This window comes from Schistocerca piceifrons, chromosome 5, assembly GCF_021461385.2.
Source record: "Schistocerca piceifrons isolate TAMUIC-IGC-003096 chromosome 5, iqSchPice1.1, whole genome shotgun sequence".
In the NCBI taxonomy this organism is placed as follows: Eukaryota; Metazoa; Arthropoda; class Insecta; order Orthoptera; family Acrididae; genus Schistocerca; species Schistocerca piceifrons.
In genome coordinates this window covers 622,077,848-622,091,206 of record NC_060142.1, presented here as the reverse complement: position 1 = coordinate 622,091,206, position 13,359 = coordinate 622,077,848, and positions in this window count along the sequence as shown.

The following is a 13,359-nucleotide window of genomic DNA, read 5'->3' as shown; positions in this document are numbered from 1 at the left end:
CATGAGCTTGCTCCACATTCTATCACTGAATCGTCAGACATATGGCTGCCAGCTTTGCAGTCAGTCGGGAGCGTGATGGATTGCATGATTGGAAACATAAGATTTTTAATATTGAGCTCCACAGCCTAAGGTTTACGTCATTGATTAGTAATCAACACGTCCTCAATTCCAGGTTCCAGAGCCTCTACCGCTTTAATTTTGAATAAAAATCATCACCAATGGCAGTCGAAGACATTCGGCATAAGAAGTCACCCTCACTCAGCCAAATGCCTTGTCAAAGGGGGTGGAGCAGTACACAGATGTCCAACGCACTCTCTTGCCCTGGGGTTGGGAAACTGCCCCTAAAGGCGGAAGAATCAGCAGCGTCAACGGCATTTGGGTGCAGAAGCCATTGGAAACTATCGAATTAAATACACATACCTGTATCGAAGGAAACATGGCCTGTAATTGAAGAACTTACGTTATGATCTCTCCATTGGTAAAGGATTCCAGACTAGCCCTCAATTCGGATCTCCAGCAGGTGATTGCCAAGAGGGAGACGACCACGAGAGAAGTAATAATCAACAAGAGGGGCGAGGATTGTCAGAAGTTTGAACGTGGTAGGGAAGCTAAAAAATCTGAAAACGGAAATGCAGAGGTTCTATCCAGATATAGCGGATGTCAGTGAAGTGAAATGGAAAGATAACAAGAATTTCTTTACGGACTATTATACTGTAATACGCTGGCGATATACCATCAGGTATTTGGAAAAATATCAAATTGTTCAAATGGCTCTGAGCACTACGGGACATCTTAGGTCATCACTCTCCTAGACTTAGAACTACTTAAACCCAACTAACCGAAGGACATCACACACATCCATGACCGAGGCAGGATTCGCACCTGCAACCGTAGCAGCACTGCGGTTCCGTACTAAAGCGCCTAGAACCGCTCGGCCACCGCGGCCGACGGAGAAATATCATGCACACAATTCCAAAGATAGCCGATAATAGCGATAATTATAGAACAGTAGCTTAACTGCAGTTGCATCCATGTTTCTGATAGTGATAATATTCAGAAGAATGGAAAATAAAATTGATATTCTGTTGGATGATGATCAGTTTGGGTTTAGGAAAAGTAAAGGCACCATAGATGTAGTTCCGTTGCGGTTGACAATGTAAACAAGAATGAAGAAAAAAATAAGACACCTTTATAGGATTTGTCTGCCTGGAAAAAGCTTACGACAGTGTCAAATGGAGCAAGGTGTTCGAAATTCTGAGAAAAGTGGGGGTAAGATACAGGGAAAGACGGACAATGTACAAAATGACAAAAACCATGAGGGAATAATAAGAGTGGAAGACCAGGAACGAAGTTCTCAAATTAAAAAGGGACAGAGGTGTAGTCTTCCTACCCTGCTGTTCAATCCGTGCATCGAAGAAGCAATGACAGAAATAAAAAAGAGGTTAAAGAGTGGAATCAAAATTCAAGTTGCAAGGATATAAATAATACCATTCACTGGTGACATTCCAACAAGCGGTGAAAATGAAGAAGAATTAAAGGATCTGCTGAACAGTCAAATAAATACAGATAATGGATAGAGATTAGCTCGAAGAGAGACGAAAGAAATGAGAAATTGCGGAAATGTGGACAGTGAGAAACTTAACGCCAGAATAGGGAATCACAAAATAGTCGAAATTAATGAATTCTGCTACCTAGGCAGCAAACTAACCCATGATCAATGGAGATAGGAGGAGGTAAAAAGAAGAAAAAGGCAGATTAACGCTGGCAAAGAGGGCTTCCCTGGAAAACAGAAGTAAGTACCAAACAAAGGGTTCAATTTTAGGAAGAAGTTTCTGAGAATGTACCTTTCGAGCACAGCATTGTATTGTAGTGAAACATGGACTGTGGGAAAAGTTAAACAGAAGAGACTCGAAGAAATTGAGAAGTGGTCTACAGACGAATGTTGAATATTAAGAGAGCTGATGGTGTAAGGAGTGTGGAGGTTCTCCACAAAAAAGGGTGAGTGAGGGAATATATGGAAAACTCTGCCAGAAAGAAGGGACATGATGACAGGACATCAGTTAAGATATCACAGAATATTTTCCATTTCACTGTAGGAAGCTGTGAAGGGTAAAATCTTTAGAGGAAGACAGAGATTTTAATACATCTAGCAAATAACTGAAGACGGAAAAATTGGCAGGGGACAGGAATTCGAGGTGGGCCTCATCAAACGAGTCAGAAGACTGATGACTCAGAGAAAAGCATACTGAAAATTTAAACAGTCAGCCAACTGTATTACGCTGTATGGACGTCAGATTTCTGCGACGTGAAATGAAAAGCTACCTGAAGGTATAACGCTAACTTGCCACGAATGATGCACAATCCTACCATGAAACTAATTAAAGTTACCCTCTGAGAGGATTTCGATTTTTGACCATGCGTGTATCTAATGGACAAAGGTATCGGAGTATAATTTTGAATATGGTGAAATTAACATAAAAACCAAACGGACTTTAACCTTGGGATTTAATGAAAGTCGTAAAAATCATATACGAATGAAAAAAATGAATGGTCGCCAGCCCAATTAGGCACTTTAGTCTGGAAATATATGTTTCAGAAAATTGACACTGGTTATTAAAGTTACTTTCGTTGATATTTCCCTTTGAATAGCGCACAGGATACACTCTGAGCTGTGTGTAGCAGCAGTTATGAATAACACACACACTAGTAATTATGGGAAGCAAATTCGCACCAAACTCATACTAATAACATCTATGCTAAAGATCTTTACTTAAACCAATGCTGAAATTTTACTACATGAAGTGCAGAACTAAATTTGAACTTGAGGGGCTTCTATCTTAACTGATATTAAAAAAACACAAATAAATAAAAGTAATATCATAAATACACTGTTTATAATTTTCTGCATATACCAGCTTTCCTTGGCAGCAGTAATAGTCCAATTACCTGTCCAATATGTGGAGAACATGGTGAGGACCTATAAACTGGTATAGTGTGACTAATCAAACTCTAAGATTATTTCAGGACAAAGCCTAATTCGAGCAAAGCTTGTAGCAGTTCATAATTCACTTTGCAAGACAAAAAAATTCAACACTGAGGTTCATTAGTTTCAAAAATGGAAACATTCGTGATAGAAATTAAGACTACACTATGTTTAAAATGAGCTTAAATTATTTGCTTTTTTTATCACCTGTGAAGCAGGTATTTTGGGCAATAACATTCGCACAGTCTGGCACTGTATTCTTGCAAAATTATACTTTGCAATAAACTGAGAGTAGTTTAACCAAATCCTATGTAACTTCACTTTTGCCGTTTTATCTTCAACTTTTACTACTCTTTTTACGTTTGTCAAGAAAATCACTTTGAAACACTTGAATGCCTAAACTGTTTATTTAAAACAGGATACTCGGTTTTGGTAGCACTTACGTGAGGACCCTGCATAGGTTCGTGATTAGGATAGAAGATAACGTTCCGGACACAGATTTATAGCATTTGCATTATTATTAAAACCACACATGCAAATTAACTGGTCCATACCCAAGTACGTAGCTGGATGTATGAAGTTAGTAAAGCAATGGCGAAATTTAGGTGTCAAGCGACATGGCGGCTAACTGTACTCACAGCTCTTGATGATCGAATTCTCTACAAAATTTCTTCTTCGCGTCGGCTTTCAACATATTAGAGACATTACTTTTTGCTGAGAATATCAAATAATTGCCAGATCCGCATCCGAGGCAAAGTTCTTTGCAAAGCAGCTCCCAAATGACCCTCTGGGCACCGTCGAAGTGTACCGTGCTACGGCTAGCCACGTACTGCATACCGTTCACACCGAGGAGCCGCCCAGTTCAACCGAAAAAAGCACCTTTTACATCGTTGCATGCCACTTCCGACGCAGAGGGACTTTACTACATCTCTTATATTGAAAGACGTATACACTGCCAGCGATGGGCGAGGCATGACAGAATCTCTGACCAGAGAGTAGTTTATCGTTAGCTGTTGCTAGTCTGCGTTTGACCGCGCGAGTCGGCAGTAGTAGTAGCGAGTGAGTGGTAGTCAGTCGGATACAGTAGTCAGTCGGATACGGTGGTAGGGAGTCGGCATGCGTCGGCTGTGTGCTCTGGTCGCGACTCTGGTCAGGACTCTGGAGGATGAGTATTGTTGTAGAAGGTTAAGAAGCAGCCTTGCGCATAATTAATAAAGTATGTTAATTGTAATTTAATTTGTTCAAAGAAATGCCCCAATTATAATTTCTTTATAAAGTAACTCTTTTGAAGAAAAAGCATTCATTTCAATTTAAAGAAATTTTTCAACGCATTATCATTGGTTCCAAGAATAAAAAGAAAAAAAATATATACGCCACCATTGCACGAAGCTGTGTCTATAAATAAGAGCAGAAATAGTTGCAGTTTTTATTGAGGTAAGAAATTTTGCTTTTGTTATTCAGAAAACAGGGCCGAAGGTCAGCGCTGCTGTCCTTATAAAATTTACCAGATATTATTATTTCTGTTAGGAGGTTACATTTGGTTCATGGTCCATGATTTAATTGATGTTATTGTGTGGCTTATGGTCAATTTTCATTCTTTAATTTTTGTGGAGAGGTTAAACTTGGCTCCATTTCCATTTTTCATTTAACAGAATTTCGTGCGGGGAGGTTACACTTGGCGACATCCGGCCAGGATCGTATTTCTTTGTGAATCTTCTGAGAAGCAGTCATATAACTGCTCTTATTTACTTAGACGTAGTCTGCATCTGGCGCAAAGCATTTACTAATTTGTCGCTCTTTCTTTCACAGATCATCGGCAATTTGTTGCTCTTTGTTGTATTTGTGTTTGTTGCATTTTGAATTGTCTTTGTTTCGTTTGTGAATAATTTTGTTTTGCGAAAAATGCCGCGAAAAACTGTTAACAGTACATCGCGATGTGTAATGAGTGAAATAGCCGAATCGAATAATTTGACTGATAGTACTTGCAACACGCAGTGTAATGATGACAATCCTCCATTTACAGACAATCAGTGCGTACCGACCGCTAGTAATGATTTTAATCCTAATGATGAACAAATAAATTCAATTGTGTCCTCTGTTAGTTTGACGACAATTGATGACGCGGGAAGTTCTGTTACAATGAACGTTGCCCAGCTTGACACACCCGGTTTGCAAAATTCACGTAATGAACAGACAAATTTTTGTAACATGAACAGTGTAATCAGAATATGTCAGATTTATTTGATTCCGAGGTAGTGACTAACAGTACACATCCGATTGGCAAACCTTTTTATGAATTACAGAATGACCAAATGGTTACAGAAAATGTGACAAATGCAGATACACTATCACACAGCACAGAGAATACAGTAGCTAATTTTGGTATGGATCGAGTCATAGCATTAATGCTACAACTAAATGAAAATCTCAAACAACAACTTAATGAGAATAATGAAAATGTCAAACAACTTAAGAAAGAACAAGACAACAATCACAAACAACTTAGTGAACAAAACAAACAACATAATGAAAATTTCAAACAACTTAGTGAACAGAACAAACAACTTAATGAAAAATTAGACAGCAATTCGAAACAGTTGAATGAAAAATTACACAACAATTCCAGACAGCTTAGTGAACAGATTACAGCCGTTGCCGCGCAATGTCATGACACTAAAGAACAATTACGTGAGGAAATTGAAGCTTGTGCTAGGAAAAGTAGTGAAGAAATTAGATCTGTTGCTCAAGAATTAACGAATAAGCAAGCAGCTGCAACAGAATCACTTAGAGACGAAATTAGTGCAGTCGCTAAACAATGCTCTGAAAACACAACACAGTTACGCGAGGAGTTTAAATTAATGACAGCAGAACTTTCTCGCACACTGGATGCAAAAGTAGACGCGAAATTCGACCAACAGAACAGTCAAATGGACGAACGTTTTAATCATCACCTACAAAACAGTGATACGAGTTTCCGTAAATTTATACAGGAACAGAATAAAGTAAAACGACAAGTCATGGAAACAATTACCGCACAGAGACAGGAAGATAAACGTAAACTGTTTACGAAAGCAAAAACATACGTAGACAACAATATTGCTACTGTATCAGACGAAATTAATACTATTAAACAGTTGAACACCGAATTGCGTGATGAAATTTCCAATCTTAAAACAAAGACAGATACACACACAGTAGACTTTCAGACAGTGACCGACAGGCTCGAACAATTAGAACTAACACAGGATTCGGATGTCATCAAAGCTGACGTTAAAAAATTGAGCGAAACCACACGTAAAATACAAAAACAAATTAATGTTTGTGACACTAAATACGATGCTCAGGTAAAAATACTGACTGAAAAATATGATGAATTGGCCAGGCGTATTAACGTTATTGAAAGTAATAATGACAGCAAATCAGACGATACTTCACCGATTTCGTTTAATCAAACAGCTCAATTCCAAAATCTACAGCAGACAATCAGTGAGATAGATTCGTCTAATAATACATTACGTAGAAAATTATCAACGTTACAGCAAGAAGTAACAGAGATGAAAATATTTCCATTAATAACACGTCACAGCATACGGCACATTCCGAACATTTCTCACACTCACACAGCCAGTATAATTTAGGTAATTTACAGAGAGTACGTGAATTAGATTCCGAACAGTCACAGTCAAACAGATTCTCATACAATCCCGAACCTGTTCAGACATACAGAGACGATAATTTTGATTACAAGCATTTTCTATCTGTGAGAAAATTTAAAGTATTTAAAAATCACAGAACACAAATTCAACCCTTGGATTGGATACAACAATTTAGCTTTGCTTTTCCACCAACTTGGCCTGTAACGCACAAACTTGAAATTTATTTGCACTTTTTTGGAAGGCGAACTGGCAACTCGTATGAGACCGATCGCGAGACAATGCTACTCGGTAGAAGAATTTCAGAATGCTTTTCTGTCAGCATATTGGTCGAAAACGACACAGCGCGGAATTAAGGATCAACTAATTAGTTTACCGAATTATGAGAACTCAAATTTTTCCACGGTCACGCAATTTTTTGAGCACATGGTCCAACAAAACCAGTACTTAAGTGAACCATATAGTGAATCTGCACTTATTCAATGATGTATCTCTAAATTACCACTATCATTAAGAGTGTCACTTTTAACGGGTCAGCAGAAAGAAAATGTTTCTGCATTCAGAGATCTGTTACAGCTGTTGGAAGTGCAGCAATCGGATTATTCCTTTATAAACAAAAATTTTTCATACAATAACCAAGGTCAACCAACATACAGCAATTACGATCAGCCACGCAATTTCTGTAGCAAATGTAATAGACGCTTTAGGAACGACAACCACCAGAACTTTAATAACACACAAAATTTTAATTATCAGTATCGTCAGAATTATCAGCAACAGCAAACACATTTTGGTAACAATAGAGGCTTTTCTCCACAACAGCAACGAAACCAGCCGGTTAGCATACCTAACCAACAACGCAGTCTACAAGGTCAACCAAACTTTAATGTCTCGCCGCCTACGCGTATAGCGTCAGCTCCGACAAATAGTAATGCACAGCAACAAGGAAATAACTACGTACAGAGAACACACCATTTCAATTCCTATCGCAATGCACCGTATAGATATGACTATTACGACAGACGTAAAAGTAATGAACACAATTTTCAGCGTACGTTTAATAACAGTCGATCTCATCAGCAGCAAAATCATCCGCAACAACATATTATCATGAATGAACCAGACAGTAGATATTATCACGAACGTAATACGTCAGGAAGAAATAACAGAACAGTACAAACAGTTGAAATGCCACAGCATCCTCCCGAAAATAATAGCACATCAGAAAGAATTTGACTAGATACAGTACAGGTTGCATCTTCCAGTAATGTAAGCGATACTTTTGACACAGAGAATCATGTTCACGAAAATGTTATTACTTTTGACGACATCAGAGAAACACTTTTGCAGGAAAGACCAGTTATTCAAAAAACCATTGTAACAACAACAACTGTACATATAATAATTTTTTCTTCCGATTTTCGATAAAATAGTGTAAGCGATGTTCTGATTTCATTTCTTTTTTCTTTTCATGTCATTATGTTAAAGAAACTGTAAACAATTTTCGATGTGAATATTAATGTTTATGTCAAATTGCAAGCAATATTATAACAAAATGGAAATGTAAGAAATGTTGAAATTGTTGTAAGATGTTAAAGTTGTAATTGTGCGCCTGGTCCATACGTAGGCAATGTATTAGGATATGTGGAATGTAAAACCTTTGGTGAATACCCTGTCTGTAGGGGAGCGGTAAAAGGTGGATGGCAGGCGAGCGCGGGAAAACGCACACGGGTGCTGCACGGCATAACGGGCTCAGCAGTAGTAGTCGGAGTTGGGCATCGCTCTGAGTAACACGTTCTGGATCGAGGATGCTCTCCTGGAACACGTGATTTCGTTGAGCCTCGGATGTGCCGTTTCCGACCCCTATACAGCATGGCAGTATTCCATTGGCACTAAATGGAAAAATATTGCGACGCTATGAAGAAGTAAAGTGCCGATACATCAAGAGCCATAGCTGTGCGTGTATGTGTGCTCTGCGCCTCGTCATCTCGCCGCCCGCCAACCGCCGCTTTGATACGAACAGGTTGAAACTTTTAGTACTGTATTCGTGTGGACCAGTGTTACTTTTGTTCCTGACTGTTCAATAACAACTTAACTTTTACCAGAACTGTCCTATCCTTTAATTATCCTCATCACTAACCTAGACAGGGTCCTTTCCACTTGTTGTTCAATCCCAGTGTCCCGAGATGGGGAATTAAAATTTATGTTAATAACAATTACCTGCAGACCTAGCTATGGTAGAATGATGTTTAAAGAACTTTGTTGTTAATGAAATAATAGACAAATAATATAGGTCTGGCAAAGTTGGAAGTTAATGTTGAAATTGGTTTAGTAACGAAGTTTAATTAATTTGAGACAAAAATTATGGTAGATAAATGAGCAGGAAATATGATAAAAAGAGTAGTAATTCATATATTGGAAATCTTGAGTGCTTAATGCTTTCAATAGTTAATAGTTTCAATACAGTGATCATAACAGTTTCAGGATCCCCCCCCCCTTTTTCTTATCTATTCATTTAAATTCTGAAGTGTACTGAACTGATTTGACCAGCAAAGTTAAAGTCAATATAAAAACAAAATTTATTAGTGTTTTACCCTCTTCAAAATTGATATTGTATGTGTGTTTCTAAAGTGCTATTTCTAGGGTAACCTATGCCCGATTTTAATCAGATCAATAGACAGTACGAAGTTTGTAGTAAACATTATAGTGTATTGTTGTGTATTTATGGCTTGTCCATATTAGTACAGAAAGTGAAATCATTAGTTCAGTAAATTTTCTGGTTCTAAAATTTACCATAATATGCAGTGTTATTACGTGTTGTTTTGTATGAACGTACATCAACTTGTACTGGGAAGAAACTCAGTTAATGCCTAATTAGGCTGGCGACCGTATTATTAACAATTTGGTAGCATCTGATGTGTTGTTTCTTGTCCGACCTAACGTGTAGTTGCACTTCAGACTTGCTTGATGTATCATTGTTGTTACTGAGTGGGTGAAAGTCTGATTTTGCCTCCATTCAGGTACCCGCGGTCAACATATATACCAAAATCCTTTCTTATAAGGTGAAGCCCGTTAACTTACCATAGTACAGGCTTTAATAAGTATCGTGCACAGTAGCGTAGTGTTACACCATTTCACACCCTGTCATTGAAGTAAAAATTGGATCATGGAAATTTTCAGCAGTAATCGATTCTGGATCTCCTATGTCAGTCATAAATGAGGAAACTTTCAACGAATGTAAAAAGAGAATACTTCTCCTACGTTACCATTAGGCAAACGAAAGTAAAAGGAACAGTGTCTGGTAAAGGAGTAGATGTAAAATTACAGACACATTTATCATTTTGTACTACAGGTCATACATTTCACTCAAATTTTTTGATTGTTCCCTTATTGATAACAGACGTTATTTTAGGTACGAATTGTCTGGTGCAACACGACGCAATTATTCACTTTCAAAATTCCTATTTAATGTTAAAGAATGAAAATGTACACTGGCTTTAGAATTTCAGCACTCTTTATCTGCAGAAGAACAAACAATTAATAGTAATTGCACATTGTTCACAGATACGTACGTACACAACTATAACACTGCAGACGAAACCGACTATGACGTTATACAGATGATTTCTGATAAAGTTAAACAGAGCAGTGCAGATACAGACGACGAACGCACGCAACTACGCAAAATTCTTTTACAGCAAGCTCCAGTTTTTGACAACGTCCCTGGTACTATGTCCGGTTTTATGTATGAATTTCAAGTTAAACAGCACGACACATTTAAATCCAAGCATTATCCCATTCCGTATATTCATAGAGAACAAGTTAGGAAAGAATTGCAAGCTATGCTTGATCAAGGAATTATTGAACCGGCAGTTAGTCCGTACATAAACCCGCTCCATAATGTTAAGAAAAAGGATGGCTCACTTCGCCTCGTACTTGATTCGCGTCACATCAATGACATAATTATTAATGAGACAGATCGCCCACAGACACTAGAAGAACTTCTACAGAAATTTCATGGTACTGCTATTTATTCCACATTAGATTTGAAATCGGGATTTTGGCAAATTCAGCTCCATCCGAACTGCAGAAAGTACACAGCTTTTCTCTGTTTTGGTGACTGTTATCAATTTTGTAAATTACCATTCGGTTGAACTCTTTCTTCAGCAGCTTTTATTCGCGGTTTGAATACAGAACTTAAAGACAGAATCACAACGTACGTAGACGACATTGTTATTGCAGAAGCTAACTGGTCTGAACACAATCTGATTCTTGAACAACTGTTCCAAACTTTTCGTGCACAAGGACTCACAGTTAATCTCAGTAAATCGCACTTTGGTAAAACTTCTATAACATTTCTCGGACATGTAATTTCAGCAGAAGGCATTGCGCCTGACCCGGAAAAACTTCAAGCTTTACGTGACATTACTGTTCCTACGACGAAGAAACAACTACTTAGCTTTTTGGGTTTAATTAACTTTTTCCGTAAATTTATTCATTACTCTGCTTTAGACACCCCTAGATTATGTCAATTGACAGGTAAAAACACTATTTGGTCCTGGGATAGGCAAGCACATTCTTAATTTGTGAACCTGAAAGAAGCCTTGTTGAATGCACCACTTATATCGCACCCAGATCTTACTAGAAATTTTTCCATTGCCATCGTCAGTTCTAACACCGCTTTAGGCGTACATATTCTTCAGGAAATTGAAGAATATGGTTGTACAGTAATTAAAAACATCGCTTTTGCAAGTCGCATTCTGTCACATGCTCAACGAAATTATTCTGTTACAGAACTGGAAACATTATGTGTTGTTTGGGCATGTATGAGATTACACAGATCATAGAGCGATACAGTTTTTGCTTTCGGCTAAATTTACGCACAACAGATTAAGTAGATGGAAACTTTATTTGCAGGAATTTAATTTCACAATTGTTCACATTCCCGGCACACAAAATATTGTAGCAGACGCACTATCCCGTTTTCTCAGCAACAATCAGGAAGACATCGCAACGAACTTCTGCAAAGCAAATTTCAGCGTCATGTACATTCAACAAGTTGCATTTGAAAACTTCATTTCGTCGTCATTACAAGACACAGCACAAGAGCGGAATAAAGACACCGTGTGGAATGAAATTAAACACCTTTGGCAAGATAAGAATAATGTTACCATTAGAAACCATTACACTGTACGCAATGACATTCTGTTTCGCCGCTCTCATCCTGACAGCAACAATTGGTTATTATGCATTCCTGACGAGCTTGTTAACAAATTAATCTGGTATATTCATTTAAGTTACGCACATTGTGGAGCCAGAAAATGTTTTCTTATTCTGAGACAGAACTGTTATTTTACCAACATGGAGAAACGTATATGTCGAGATTTAGCGTCATGCAAAATCTGCCAGAAAGCTAAATCAGATACGACTTCACATATTCCTCCATTACATCCCATTGTACCTGTTAAATTGAGACACATGGCCGCAGTAGACATTTTTGGTCCGATTCCCAGAACTAATAGAGGTTTTTGCTACATCTTCGTCACTATTGAACTCACTTCAAAATTTGTTACCTTCACTCCGTTACGCAAAGCTACTGCTAAAGCTGTATCGAAAGCATTTGTAAAACATTTTCTATTTCATGTAGGGCATGTGTTGAAAGTAATTTCCGACAATGGACCACAGTTTCGATCTGCTATATGGACACGTATGTTACGAGCTAGAAACATTTCTCCGATCTATATATCCAGGTACCATGCTTCTTCGAAGTCTTGTGAACGATTAATGAAAGAAATTGGTAAACTGTGTAGATTATACTGCCATAAAAGACATATTGATTGGGACACACACATACTCACATTCCAGGATGTAATTAATTCCATACCAAATGAATATACTATGTTATCTCAGTCTGTTATACTGAAAGATGTTGAACCACCTAACAAAATTGAAGAATTAGTAACCTTTCCTACATCTCGTCGTATAGGACACCATGAAATAATTGACATTGCGGTAAACAACATCAAACGTGCCGCAGAGCGCCGGAGAAGACAGCAAAAACAGGTTTGCACACGCCGTGACTTTTACGTTGGACAGAAGATATTAGTACGTACACACTATTTATCCCACGGGGGAAGAGGTAGGTGTAGTAAATTTGAATTTCTATACGCAGGTCCGTATCGGATTCGCAGCATTCCTCACCCCAATGTAGTACACGTCGTAACTTTGAGAACCAGAAAGAGCAAAGGGAACCACCACGTCTCCAACATCAAACCTTTTATTGAATGAACATACTTTATGATTTATCACACTGTAATGCCATTTCCTTATCTTTTTTTATGACGATTTATACAATTATATTCTCATGAACACTTACTGATGATTATCGTGTTTTTTCTTGGCAAATGCCCGGCAAGGTAAGGTTAGCAGGTCGCTTTTCTTGTCGTTACACATCAGACTGTGCACATTTTCCATTTTTCATGTATGTATGATTGTTTTCCTGTTTTGTTTGTATGCACTATGAAATATTCAAGATATAACAAACACCAGTTGACTTTGACATTTTTGCCCTATGATATCTCAACATCGTGACTACTTTACTTTTTTTGCTGCTGCATTGTGATACAGTGTGTACATTTTTTGCCTGTGAACACTGTCTATGTTTTTGACATATTACGTTTTCTGTCATGCTATGCTGTATGCACAATTATGTTACTAGAAACC